This window comes from Euphorbia lathyris, chromosome 6 (assembly GCF_963576675.1).
Source record: "Euphorbia lathyris chromosome 6, ddEupLath1.1, whole genome shotgun sequence".
Classification (NCBI taxonomy): Eukaryota; Viridiplantae; Streptophyta; class Magnoliopsida; order Malpighiales; family Euphorbiaceae; genus Euphorbia; species Euphorbia lathyris.
The window spans coordinates 19433741-19447131 of NC_088915.1; positions in this window are offsets into that span (position 1 = coordinate 19433741).

Here is a 13391-nt window from a genome sequence, read left to right on the forward strand (position 1 = left end):
GGGGAACTCTATGGACACTGTGGGCGAACCGAGCCCACAGTGCGTGACCCATTCTGGGATGAGGTTTAACCATAGGGAGACCCTCCATGACGGAATACTAATAAATGCATTGACGGGATCCTTCGGTAGGAGTTGGCTGGCTGAGACTTGGGGAAAGTCGAAGTGCCACATGGGGTTTTAACCTGGCCTAGAGTTGGCCCCGTGACATTTGGTATCAAAGCCTAAACTAAGCAAATGCCTTGTGAAATATGTGGTAGTCTCTCAATTGAGCCAGACCTTTGTGAGGCAGGCGAGTAAGCTTTAACTAAACGAGTTCTTCGTAAAGTGAGCGTGCCAACTTTAACTAAGCAAGTTCTTCGCAGGGTAAACCAACAGTGTTTTAACTAAACGAGTTCTTCGTGGTGTGAGATAATGTTGCTTAAACTAATCGAGTTCGTCGTGGTGTGAGCGAACATTGCTTCATCAAAGCGAGTCCTTTGAGATGTGGGCTAGCGATAATAAAGATCCTAAATTTCCCTCAAACGAATTGACATATGGAAATTTATGATGCTTTCGGTTTGATTGAAGCATGTGGTTTACTAGAGCCAGTGTTGTGAAACTTTAAACAGTGTGTGGGAATGCGGAAATAACAAAAGTGAACTAAGATCACTAATGCATGTGAATGCTAGACAGTGAATGCATACTCCCTACGGTAGTGGGCGATGGAATTGTACGCGATGCAGTCCTTTTAGGGGGGGAGAATGTGTCATGGTTGTTCAGCATTTGACGCTCATGTGAAGTGGCATGGAGATGATATAGAGAATAGATTGTTGTCATAGCCATATTATTGACGCATAATCTGAATTCCGTCCTATCTGAATTCAGTAGAAAATTGTGTATGCCTTCTCAAGAGTGAAGGAAAACTCATTATAGAGTTATTTTCGGATTATATGGACAATGTCCATCGTACAGAAAGGGGCCCTTTTCCATGAAATTGTGGGTATCAATAGACATATTGGCCCAGTCTATCATGGCAGAGGATATATATCAGATGTATTTACGAATATCGGGTGAGAACAACCCAGTGAAATGGTTTTTTGGCCATATAAGGCCTTGTGGAGATGAAATGACGGAAGATTCATTTGACTAAAGAAGGTCGTAGGAAGAATTGCAAAATTATCAACTGACCCATAGATGGTCATGAGATGAAATTGAGCAAATGTTATGGTTACAAGTAAATGTGAAAAATAAAAGAGAAAAAGAAAAATAAAAAATAAAAAAGGAAAGAAATGAAGGTCGTGATCACTCGAGAATATTCCTGCAGAAGCCGAGGCCATGGGGGCTTATTACAAATCCGATAGAAGCCGAGGCCATGGAGGCTAATACAAATCCGGTAGAAACCGAGGCCATGAAGGCTAATACAAATCCGGCAGTGGCCGAGGCCATGGGGGCTTACGTTGTAGATGAATAGTCATACTATTAATGTATTGAGGGGATGCCTGAGATAATTCATAGGTTTTATCCTTGTTTGTAATGAGCTCTGTAGAGGGGACGTCAAAAAAAACTCATGTACAAAAAGGACGTGTTTTGTGCAGGTATTGGCACCACAATAAACTTGAGAAAATGCAGAGCCTCAACAACAAAATGAACGTGGTTTTGTGTGTTGGAACCCCAACAAGCTTGAGGAATGTGAGGAGTCTCAACAACAAACAGGATATGTTCTTGACAGGACGTGTTTCGTGCATGACACAGTTTCATACATAACATGGTTTTGGTGTAGAATGTATTTCATGCAGGACATACTTTTGTACAAGATGTGTTTTGTGCAGGCAATTGAGCTCTATAAAGCTCGGGTCAGGCAAGCGAATTAAGCAAACAAGTCCAACATTTAATAAGTTAACAAGCAAATGTTTTAGCAAACTGTGGACATGTCCAACGAAATAAGAGGCATTCTACTAGTTATCTGAAACGTGAAACAACCAGGAGATCCTATCAAATCCTATGAAGGCAATGATCGATGAAATACGAGCTTAACCAAAGATTTGACAGAGGTAGTGATGTGTAAGATCTAGGTGTAGAGTTTTTCTAATGACGACTTAATGTGTATTGCGGTGAATGTGCTATGTCTATGGATGTGGTCTTTATAAATTGCTCTTAACTCTACTAGACGCTACGACTACTTAGGCGCAAGTGTACCCCGTCGTATCAAGTAATAATCCGATTAAGACCGGGTATCGAATCCACGGGATTTATAATTACAAGTATGAGACGACTCGGTTTCGTATGTTATTTAAGCGGTAATTACTTTGGGGTAAAGTGAGACACAACTACACACTATTCCTAACTATTGGCGACACAGATTCGTGTAGCTAAAACTCTAAGAAGCGGGGTGTGTATGATAAGTTATAACCACGATAAATAACGACTCTAAATGTATACGGATAATGGTTTACTCTTGCAAAGACGACCAAGTGTAGTAAGACCGACCCGTGAAGTACTTAGATTACGTGATTCCTAGTCAAAGCGTGTCTAATGCGGGGGAACTAGAAATTAGGGCCCGTAAGTTCCGTGGCTTGTCAATTCCTACGGTTTTCGGTTTGTCACTTCCGGTAAGGCAACACCTATATAATTCCCTAAAGATAGCCCGGATGGCGGCGGTAATCGTGTGCTCCTACACAATAATCAATTATCAATATCAAAACAAGCAATAAACATTAACACGTAAAGGGAAATAGAGATTATAAACCATAAATTATAAATATGAAAAGTGTTTAGATGAAATACAACCAAGCCTAGTACATAGGAAGAGTACAAGCTAATTAGCAAGTAAAAAGGGAGAATCTGCCCTTGGAACTAGCTAACCGGACTCAAAGCAGTCTCCTAGGTCGTGGAGGTGGAACTCTCGAGCTTGGTGACGAATGATGGAGCGGTACTTCGATGGAACGCCGGAACAACCGAACAAGCTCTCGAGGGGGAGAGTTTAACTACAAAATCTGAATCTAAATTACAAGGAAGGAAAAGAGTATAGTATAGCTCTCTCTAGTATGTAATTGGTGTCAAATGAAGTTCAAGAGCTTCTTATTTATAGACATCAAGCAAGGGTAGGTTTGTAATTTCACAAAGCACAAGTATGGAGCAACATTATTTGGTGCAGGAATCCCATGATACGCCCCGCGTGTTTTGGTCTACGCCCCGCGTAAATGCCCATTCCGTCAGAAATCTTCTGCATGTGGACCAATTCGTTGTCTTGTTGACTCAAGTACGCCCTGCGTAGAGGATTATATGCCCCGCGTGTTTGAGTCTCTGGAATTTTATTGCCTGAATTGGTGCCCTTACGCCGTGCGTAGCTGAAGTACGCCCCGCGTAAAAGAGTCTCTGATCTTTTATGTTGAAGAACTGCCTTTTTACGCCCCGCGTAGGTATAGTTGACTCTAGGAGACAGTGTAGTCTGACTTTCAGGATTAGGCCAATTATTGCCGACATGTGTCATACGCCCCGCGTAGTGTGTCATACGCCCCGCGTATGCTGAGTCAGTTCCACATGGTGCCTGCGGATAAGGCAATTATTTCTGGCACTATGTTTCACGCCCCGCGTACAGGATAATACGCCCCGCGTATTGAGTGGATTTTTGCTCCTTTCTCGTACCTGAAATACAAATCTTGAGAGCCGAGTTAACTTGACGTTTTTATTTCCTAAACTAATAAAAAACGAGGAAAATAAACTAAAAGTACGAGATTTATTTTTATTTCTTTATTTATCAAAAACACTTTATTTTTGAAATTAAACTTATTTATTTTACCCGAAATCATCCCGTAAATCACGCTAAAAGATAGGGGTTTTAACTAAACGAGTTCTTCATGGTGTGAGATAATGTTGCTTAAACTAATCGAGTTCGTCGTGGTGTGAGCGAACATTGCTTCATCAAAGCGAGTCCTTTGAGATGTGGGCTAGCGATAGTAAAGATCCTAAATTTCCCTCAAACGAATTGACAGATGGAAATTTATGATGCTTTTCGGTTTGATTGAAGCCCGTGGTTTACTAGAGCCAGTGTTGTGAGACTTTAATTGGTTAATATTTATTGCCTGAATTGGTGCCCTTACGCCGTGCGTAGCTGAAGTACGCCCCGCGTAAAAGAGTCTCTGATCTTTTATGTTGAAGAACTGCCTTTTTACGCCCCGCGTAAATAGTGGTACGCCCCGCGTAGGTATAGTTGACTCTGGGAGACAGTGCAGTCTGACTTTCAGGATTAGGACAATTATTGCCGACATGTGTCATACGCCCCGCGTAGTGTGTCATACGCCCCGCGTATGCTGAGCCAGTTCCACATGGTGCCTGCGGATAAGGCAATTATTTCTGGCACTATGTTTCACGCCCCGCGTACAGGATAATACGCCCCGCGTATTGAGTGGATTTTTGCTCCTTTCTCGTACCTGAAATACAAATCTTGAGAGCTGAGTTAGCTTGACATTTTTATTTCCTAAACTAATCAAAAACGAGGAAAATAAACTAAAAGTACGAGATTTATTTTTATTTCTTTATTTATCAAAAACACTTTATTTTTGAAATTAAACCATTTTATTTTACCCGAAATCATCCCGTAAATCACGCTAAAAGATAGGGGTTTTAACTAAACGAGTTCTTCATGGTGTGAGATAATGTTACTTAAACTAATCGAGTTCGTCGTGGTGTGAGCGAACATTGCTTCATCAAAGCGAGTCCTTTGAGATGTGGGCTAGCGATAGTAAAGATCCTAAATTTCCCTCAAACGAATTGACAGATGGAAATTTATGATGCTTTTCGGTTTGATTGAAGCCTGTGGTTTAATAGAGCCAGTGTTGTGAGACTTTACCCAGTGTGTGGGAATGCGGAAATAGGAAAAAGTGAACTAAGATCACTAATGCACATGAATGCTAGACAGTGAATGCATACTCCCTACGGTAGTGGGCGATTGAATTGTACGCGATGCATTCCCTTTAGGGGGGGGGGGGGAGAATGCATCATGGTTGTTCAGCATTTGACGCTCATGTGAAGTGGCATGGAGATGATCTAGAGAATAGATTATTGTTATATCCATATTATTGAGGCATAATCTGAATTCCGTCCTATCTGAATTCAGTAGAAAATTGTCTATGCCTTCTCAAGAGTCAAGGAAAACTCATTATAGAGTTATTTTCGGATTATATGGACACTGTCCATCGTACAGAAAGGGGCCCTTTTGCATGAAATTGTGGGTATCAATAGACATATTGGCCCAGTCTATCATGGCAGAGGATAGATATCAGATGTATTTACAAATTTCGGGTGAGAACAACCCAGTGAAATGGTTCTTTGGCCATATAAGGCCTTGTGGAGATGAAATGACGGAAGATTCATTTGACTAAAGAAGGTCGTAGGAAGAATTGCAAAATTATCAACTGACCCATAGATGGTCACGAGATGAAATTGAGCAAATGTTATGGTTACAAGTAAATGTGAAAAATAAAAGAGAAAAAGAAAAAAAAAGAAAAAGAAAAATAAAAAAGAAAAAAGGAAAGAAATGAAGGCTGTGATCACTCGAGAATATTCCCGCAGAAGCCAAGTCCATTGGGGCTTAGTACAAATCCGATAGAAGTCGAGGCCATGGAGGCTAATACAAATCCGGTAGAAACTGAGGCCATGAAGGCTAATACAAATCCGGCAGTGGCCGAGGCAATGGGGGATTACGTTGAAGATGAATAGTTATACTATTAATGTATTAAGGGGATGCCTGAGATAATTCATAGGTTTTATCCTTATTTGTAATGAGCTCTGTGGAGGGGACGTCAAAAACAACTCATGTACAAAAAGGACGTGTTTTGTGCAGGTATTGGCAACACAATAAACTTGAGAAAATGCAGAGCCTCAACAACAAAATGAACGTGGTTTTGTGTGTTGGAACCCCAACAAGCTTGAGGAATGTGAGGAGTCTCAACAACAAATAGGACATGTTCTCGACAGGACGTGTTTCATGCAGGACACAGTTTCATACAGAACATGGTTTTGGTGTAGAATGTATTTCATGCAGGACATACTTTTGTACAAGATGTGTTTTGTGCAGGCAATTGAGCTCTATGAAGCTCGGGTCAGGCAAGCGAATTAAGCAAACAAGTCCAACATTTAATAAGTTAACAAGCAAAGGTTTTAGCAAACTGTGCACATGTCCAACCAAATAAGAGGCATTCTACTAGTTAGCTGAAACGTGAAACAGCCAGGAGATCCTATCAATTCCTATGAAGGCAATGATCGATGAAATACGAGCTTAACCAAAGATTTGACACAGGTAGATTGTAAGACCATCGATGGAAAACCCCACGATTTTTAGTTTTAGGTTTCAACTTTGACTTCGAGCTCATCCTGAGGGAGAAGGCGAAGCAACCCAACGATGACAATTGAGGCAGAACCAATGGTGACATTAGAGGCAGAAGTTTAATACAAAAGGAGGCAGGAGATGAAGCAAAGTTTGAACCGTCAACAGACAAGTCCAAGCTTGCCTTATGTTTCCTCCCCAGCCATAAACGACAATGAGAGGATATCGTCTACACAGTTGGTGTATCAACATCAATACTTCGGTAAATCAAGTATTTGAATACTTGTAAAATCGTCTAAGGGTTCTTACCCTTTTATTGTGAATAATGATGGCAATATTATTGTCTTGATATTTTGCTTCCATTGTGAATGTTGGTAGGCTTACCTAAAAACTATTCGGCTACCATCATTCACATTTTCATATTACGAATACTACGGCTTTCCTTTTGGTCCTTATTGCAAGGTACGAATTTGGAAGAAAGAAAGGGATCAAGAATAGCGAAGGTGAACATGTAGACATTGAAGCAAATATCAACAACTTCTTGTTTGGCTCGCCAACATCAATAGTCTTTATCGACGTTCCAAACCCCGCTCAACGGGGACGTTGAGCAACTGAGTGGGGGAGGGGAAGTGGGTCCCACATGGACCCCCTTTATGGTATATTATAGTATAGTAAGGTATATTATGGAAGAGTAAGATAGATAAAGATGCATTAAGGAAGAAGAGAAGAAGACTCTGAGAATGATCGTTAGTATAAGAAGAATAGGAGATGATACGTGGAGACAGAGTAGAAAGAGTATCAGAGGATATGATCTATGGAGGAAGAGTACTCGGATGGAAATACGAGTTGATAGGAAAAGAATTTTTCAAAACTTCAAGAACCTATGAAAAGTACTTTTGCTATCATCAAGGAATGGAGTTTATAATTGCAGCGCAAGTAAATATCTTCAGTCGAAGATGCTCAAGTTGTAGATTACAAAAATAGGAATAAGTAGCATAATTATATAATTAATTATGGAGTAAAAATGGACAAAGGACTAAAATTGAAAAGTTTATTTAGGGACCAAATCGATAGAAAGAGCAAACTTCAACTTAAGGACTAATGTGAATAAAACAGAAAACTATTAAATTACGGATTAAAACGAATAAAATAGAAAGTTCTAAACTAAGAATTAAAATGAACTAAAGGAACGTATTTAAATCAAGGATTAAAATGATCGAAACGAATGTTATTAAAAAATATAAATAAATAAAAGCAAAAAGAAAAGTTTATTGATATATGGAATACAATTAAAAATTCACCAATTAATTAAATTGAAAACCAATCAAAGAGGACTGAATTGAACGAAATTAAAGAATCTGGATAACTATAGGTATCTAAACACTCGTGAGATGAAATTTATCTAAAATTGGTTCGTTTATTTGGAATCATTGTTATGGATAAAGTGAATCGATTAAATACTATTAACTTGTAATATTTGACAACCTTATGATAAAAATTAAAACTGAAATTAATTTAGTATAAGGGAAAGGATGAACAATGTATATTTTACCGTACAAATTTTTTGAAAAAAGGACTATTGTAAATATAATATGTTCCCTCAGAAACATTTATGTCAAGGTATTTTTAGAAAATCCCGATTAATGGACCACGAATTGTATGTATCAAAAAATTGGAATTTGTTCGGGTTGTTTCGACAAAGTTTCGGCTATAAACAGTTTAATTTCCAGTCCCTTAAAAACTTGTCTAAGAGCTAATATTTATAGGCTTAATTAGGATTTTAGGGTTTCAATTGGAAAAATCAAATAAAGCAAGGTCAAAAAGGGGATTTCCAAGCCTTTAATCAATTTAAATTCAGAAAACCTACTGTGTGAAAAGGGGGAGACAACATGTTGCCGCACATCTGACTGTCTGACGTGCTGGAAAGTAGCCTGCCAACACGCATGAGGCATACCAGACACGTCGCGACACATGTGTCAGGCGCGTGCTGTGTGTCACGGGGCCAACTCTAGGCCAGACTAAAACCCCGTGTGGTGCCTTGAATTTTCCGAAGTCTGGGACAACCAACTCCTTCCGAAGGGTCCCGTCAATGTATATGTCGGTATTCCGTCCCGGAGAGTATCCCTTTGATTAGACCTCACCCTAGAAAGAGGCACACACTGTAGGCTCGGTCCGCCCACATTGTCCATAGAGTTCCCCTCTATGGAAACATTTGTCTCCCTTCACGAAGGACGTATGCCCGACTTTTCTATCCCTAATGGACGAGGGTGGATCGCGTAAGCCAGTTCCGACTACTGACCCAGGGGGTGGCGGACATCCAACGCTAGGGTAGTCCCTGACCCCTATTGTGTTCCTTATGCCAACTCTGCCTCTTCCATCAGCGAACGTTGGCATGCCCCATTCGCCACTCCATGCTGAATCCTTCTCGTAGCTTTGCCAATGCTTGGGGTTGAGTTTGCAGATGGCCAAACTCCCCCTTTTACACTCTCCCCCGCTCAGAGGATAAACGTCCCCGTTGATCGGGTTCAAATCCTGTTGTGAGAGATTCACTTCTATCTGAATGCTACTGAGGTTCCACCAAGCTATCGACATTCTTGTTTCCAACAGATCTCCGCTTGCATTTTAACTCTGATTGAGCTTTCGTGTTGTTCGCTTCTCACTAGAGATGGTTTCAACTTCGACCATCACTTTGCTATTTTTGTAATATACAACTTGAGCATCTTCGACTGAAGATATTTACTTGCGCTGCAATTATAAACTCCATTCCTTGACGATAGCAAAAGTACTTTTCAAAGGTTTTTGAAGTTTTGAAAAATTCTTTTCCTATCAACTCGTATTTCCATCCGAGTACTCTTCCTCCATAGGTCATATCCTCTGATACTCTTTCTACTCTGTCTCCACGTATCATCTCCTAGTCTTCTTATACTAACGATCATTCTCCGAGTCTTCTTCTCTTCTTCCTTAATGCATCTTTATCTATCTTACTCTTCCATAATATACCTTAATATACTATAATATACCATAAAGGAGGTCCACGTGGGACCCACTTCCCCTCCCCCTCTCAGTTGCTCAACATCCCCGTTGAGCGGGGTTTGGAACGTCGATAAAGACTATTGATGTTGGCGAGCCAAACAAGAAGTCGCTGATATTTGATTCAATGTCTACATGTTCACCTTCGCTATTCTTGATCCCTTTCTTTCTTCCAAATTCGTACCTTGCAATAAGGACCAAAAGGAAAGCCGTAGTATTCGTAATATGAAAATGTGAATGTTGGTAGCCGAATAGTTTTTAGGTAAGCCTAACAACATTCACAATGGAAGCAAAATATGAAGACAATAATATTGCCATCATTATTCACAATAAAAGGGTAAGAACCCTTAGATGATTTTACAAGTATTCAAATACTTGATTTACCGAAGTATTGATGTTGATACACCAACTGTGTAGCCGATATCCTCTCATTGTCGTTTATGGCTGGGGAGGAAACATAAGGCAAGCTTGGACTTGTTTGTTGACGGTTCAAACTTTGCTTCATCTCCTGCCTCCTTTTGTATTAATTTTCTGCCTCTAATGTCACCATTGGTTCTGCCTTAATTGTCATCGTTGGGTTGCTTCGCCTTCTCCTTCAGGATGAGCTCGAAGTCAAAGTTGAAACCTAAAACTAAAAATCGCGGGGTTTTCCATCGATGGTCTTACAATCTACCTCTGTCAAATCTTTGGTTAAGCTCGTATTTCATCGATCATTGCCTTCATAGGATTTGATAGGATCTCCTGGCTGTTTCACGTTTCAGCTAACTAGTAGAATGCCTCTTATTTGGTTGGACATGTGCACAGTTTGCTAAAACCTTTGATTGTTAACTTATTAAATGTTGGACTTGTTTGCTTAATTCGCTTGCCTGACCCGAGCTTCATAGAGCTCAATTGCCTGCACAAAACACATCTTGTACAAAAGTATGTCCTGCATAAACTACATTCTACACCAAAACCATATTCTGTATGAAACTGTGTCCTACACGAAACACGTCCTATCGAGAACATATCCTATTTGTTGTTCAGACTCCTCACATTCCTCAAGCTTGTTGGGGTTCCAACACACAAAACCACGTTCATTTTGTTGTTGAGGCTCCGCATTTTCTCAAGTTTATTGTGGTGCCAATACCTGCACAAAACACGTCCTTTTTGTACATGAGTTGTTTTTGACGTCCCCTCCACAGAGCTCATTACAAATAAGGATAAAACCTATGTATTATCTCAGGCATCCCCTCAATACATTAATAGTATAACTATTCATCTTCAACGTAATCCCCCATGGCCTCGGCCACTTCCGGATTTGTATTAGCCTTCATGGCCTCAGTTTCTACCGGATTTGTATTAGCCTCCATGGCCTCGGCTTCTATCAGATTTGTACTAAGCCCCTATGGCCTTGGCTTCTGCGGGAATATTCTCGAGTGATCACGGCCTTCATTTCTTTCCTTTTTTCTTTTTTCTTTTTCTTTTTCTCTTTTATTTTTCACATTTACTTGTAACCATAACATTTGCTCAGTTTCATCTCGTGACCATCTATGGGTCAGTTGGTAATTTTGCAATTCTTCCTACGACCTTCTTTAGTCAAATGAATCTTCCGTCATTTCATCTCCACAAGGCCTTATATGGCCAAAGAACCATTTCACTGGGTTGTTCTCACCCGATATTCGTAAATACATCTGATATCTATCCTCTGCCATGATAGACTGGGCCAATATGTCTATTGATACCCACAATTTCCTGCAAAAGGGCCCCTTTCTGTACGATGGGCAGTGTCCATATAATCCGAAAATAACTCTATAATGAGTTTTCCTTGACTCTTGAGAAGGCATAGACAATTTTCTACTGAATTCAGATAGGACGGAATTCAGATTATGCCTCAATAATATGGATATGACAACAATCTATTCTCTAGATCATCTCCATGCCACTTCACATGAGCGTCAAATGCTGAACAACCATGACGCATTCTCCCCCCCTAAAGGGACTGCATCGCGTACAATTCCATCGACCACTACCGTAGGGAGTATGCATTCATTGTCTAGCATTCACATGCATTAGTGATCTTAGTTCACTTTTTCCTATTTCCGCATTCCCACACACTGGGTAAAGTCTCACAACACTGGCTCTAGTAAACCAAGAGCTTCAATCAAACCGAAAAGCATCATAAATTTCCATCTGTCAATTCGTTTGAGGGAAATTTAGGATCTTTACTATCGCTAGCCCACATCTCAAAGGACTCGCTTTGATGAAGCAATGTTTGCTCACACCACGACGAACTCGATTAGTTTAAGCAACATTATCTCACACCATGAAGAACTCGTTTAGTTAAAACACTGTTGGTTTACCCTGCGAAGAACTCGCTTAGTTAAAGTTGGCACGCGCACTTTACGAAGAACTCGTTTAGTTAAAGCTTACTCGCCTGCCTCACAAAGGTCTTGCTCAATTAAGAGACTACCACATACTTCACAAGGCATTTGCTTAGTTTAGGCTTTGATACCAAATGTCACGGGGCCAACTCTAGGCCAAGTTAAAACCCCATGTGGCACCTCGACTTTCCCCAAGTCTCAGCCAACCAACTCCTACCGAAGGATCCCGTCAATGCATTTATTAGTATTCCGTCATGGAGGGTCTCCCTATGGTTAAACCTCGTCCCAGAACGGGTCACGCACTGTGGGCTCGGTTCACCCACAGTGTCCATAAAGTTCCCCTCTATGGAGACATCCGCCTCCCTTCACGAAGAACATATGCCCGACTCTCCTGTCCCTAATGGACGAGGGTGGATCGCTTAAGCTAGTTCCGAGTACTGACCTAGAGGGTGGCGGAGATCCAACGCCAGGGCATTCCATGTCCCATATAGTGTTCCTTATGCTAACTCCGCCTCTTCCATCATCATACGTTGGCATGCCCCATTCGCCACTCCATGTCGAAGCCTTCTCGTAGCTTTTGCAATGCTTGGGGTTTAGTTTGGCTATGGACAAACTCCCCCCTTACACTGTGCACAACCTAGAGAACATAGACACGTGTTTGGCGTGTGGTATCCACGTGTCGACATGTGTCCTCCCCTGAAAAAAACTTCTTTCGTGGATTTATGGCCCGAGCATGTCCTTCGATATCTGATTTCGATGACTCTTATTCCGTTGTGCTTGTTTCAACGAGCCCATTTTTTTGTGCACGACCTGTGGCTAAAAATGACGCGATCTAAGGTTATTGTTGTGCAATTTGGTTTCAAATTTCACCTACAATTTCACCGAGTCACAACTTCCTCGTTAAACCCCTAAATTGAGCTCAGAAAAGTGAGTTACGATACTCTTGGGGGACACGAATCTCTAAGATTTTCTAAAATTTAATTTGGTTCTCTGAAAATTTTGGTTTTAAATGGGAAAGGGATTACTTTAACTTACTCACGAGTTATTTTTCCGTGATCATTTTTTATTGTATTTTCCAAACATCCTTGAAAGATTTTCATTGAAGGGCTTCGACTCTAGTGTCTTTAGTTGCCCCAATATTATTATTGCGTTTTGTGCATTATGAAACAAAACTTTTTTCAAAGTAAACGGTTTGAAAAACGATTGTTTACCCTTACTTTGGGGAAGTCTAATAAAAATATGTATAATAGAACAAAGTATGATAAATAAAAGGTTGACTTCGGAGTGCCAAAAAAAATGCTTGTTCAAATTCTAATTTTCCACATTTTTATCTTTTACTTGTTTTTCATGTTCTCTAGTTTTTATCAGCTTATCCCATTTTTACCATTTATCTCGTTTTTACCATTTTCACATTTTTTTTTTCTGTTTTTCATGTTTTCTTGTTTTTATCCTTTTTCTGACTTCTCCCATTTTTACCATTTTCACTTTTTTTTTCTTTTTTTCTTTTTTACCATATTTCATGTTTTTACGTTTTTCACGTGAAATGTGAAACATATGATCGATAGATATGAGAGGGATGATTTTGAAATAAAAATAGGTTTTCCCTCGAGCTGGGCAGCCACGCTCCGCGTGATCTAACTCACGCTCCGCGTGTGTTAGGTCCTGGAAACGGTTCTCCTTGGCTGGGTCTCTCC